Source organism: Amblyraja radiata, chromosome 49, assembly GCF_010909765.2.
Source record: "Amblyraja radiata isolate CabotCenter1 chromosome 49, sAmbRad1.1.pri, whole genome shotgun sequence".
Taxonomy (NCBI): domain Eukaryota; kingdom Metazoa; phylum Chordata; class Chondrichthyes; order Rajiformes; family Rajidae; genus Amblyraja; species Amblyraja radiata.
Genome location: NC_046004.1, coordinates 3,186,277 through 3,188,293, shown reverse-complemented (window position 1 = coordinate 3,188,293; position 2,017 = coordinate 3,186,277).

Here is a 2,017-nt window from a genome sequence, read left to right as displayed (position 1 = left end):
ATTGAGGAACTTCCCGTTACTTCTTATACGTCCGTTAGAAATAAGCGGGTGGCAAGGGGAAGGTAGGACCATTCAAAAATCATGGAGGGAATGTATTCGTAGAGGCGGATGATGTACGTCTAGTACACAAAAATTCCGGAGAAACTCAGTGGATGCAGCAGCATCTATGGAGCGAAGGAGATAGGCTACGTTTCGGGCCGAAAGCCTTCTTTAGACTGATAAGAGGTGGGGGGAGGCGGGGAGAAAAAAGGAAAAAGGAGAGGGAGCCCGAGGGCTGAGGTAGGTAGGGGAGGAGACAGCAAGGGTTAACAGAATTGTGAGGAAATCAATGTCCATGCAGCCTCCCCAAGCGGAATATGAGGTGCTGTTCCTCCAATGTCCGGTGTTGCTCACTTTCCTCCAATTTCCGTTGTTGCTCAGTACCTTCGATTTTCCAGCATCTGCAGTTCCTTCTTAAACACTTGATGAACGTTTGGGACTGATGGTGTGCATCTGTACTCAAAGAGCAGAAGTGCTTGGAGGACAGAAATAGCAGTGTAGAGAATACAAATATGCTGAAGAAGGGTATCGACCCGAAAATTCACCAATTCCTTCTCTCCCGAGATGATGCCTGTCCCGCTGAGTTACTCCAGCAATTGGTTTCTCTAAATATGTTAATGTTCGAGAAGGCAATCTCAAGAAGGCAAGCTCTTGAAGTCAAGTCAAGTCAAGTCAAGTCACATTTATTTATATAGCACATTTAAAAAACAACTCTCGTTGGCCAAAGTGCTTTACATTTGTTATAAGAATAGCACAACAAAACAGACTACATACATATATACATATAGCCATCGCTCAGAGGACGTCAGGAAAGGATTGGGAATATTGATAAGTCTTTAGTCTTGACTTAAAAGAGTCGATGGAGAGGGCAGTTCTGATGGGATAGGGAATGCTGTTCCACAGCCTAGGGGCTGCAAACGCAAAGGCGCGGTCGCCCCTGAGTTTATGCCTAGACTGTGGGATATTCAGCAACCCCAAGTCGGCCGATCTGAGGGGCCTGGAGTTGGAGTGGTGGGTGAGAAGACTTTTTATGTAGGTGGGGGCAAGCCCAGTGAGGGCTTTGTAGACATAGATGAGTATCTTGAAGTTTATACGGAACCGCACAGGGAGCCAGTGGAGAGAGGCCAGGATCGGAGGTGATGTGGTCCCTGTGAATGAATCATCCACCTCGATGTGAAGAACATCGAGGTGGATAAGGCCCCAGTGCCTGACGGAATCTATCCTTGATTATCGTGAGTGACAAGTGAGGGGATTGCGGGAGCCTTCACAAGGATCTTTGTTTATTCTCGCGCCCGATGAGAAACTGGAGGACCGGAGGGTGGTCACTTTTATTCCTTTGTTTAAGAAATACGTAGCGAAAATTCAGTGAACCATAGTCCCTTGAACAGCAGGTCAATGGTGGGAAAACTATTGGAGGGAATTCTGCGAGATAGGAAATACTCCCATTTGAAAGGGAATGGGCTAATTAAGATTAGCCAGCAGGGCTTTGTCCGTGCCTACAACCTGTAAAATGACTTGCTTGTCACACAAAGTCTTTTACTAGATAACGTTATTATATGCACTACACACACTATGCACTAGCTGTCCGTGGTCATCACTGGAGCTAGAGAGCGAGCTGGAGGTGGGGAAGCTACAATTATACAAGAGACCACGGGGAGTGGTTAGTAGTGGTGAGGTCACTATGTTAAAGGAGCATGCACTGACTACATCCTTCCTCTTGGAAACAAAAGCATTGCACTTGCACAGAGCGACCACGGCTCATACGCTAGAATTAGAAACCGCGCAGGGAACAGTTAAAACATATCATGATACAGGCTACTCAAACTCCCCGTAACGGACAGGCGGCTTGACCAACCGCCCAGAGCGGGTGCGCAACCCGCCTTCCCCCTCAACCGCAGGAGCCGCAGGGACGGGGGCAGGGACAGAGACGGGAGATCCGGGTGAAGAGCGCCCAGGGGAAGGAGGGCAACGGGGAGGC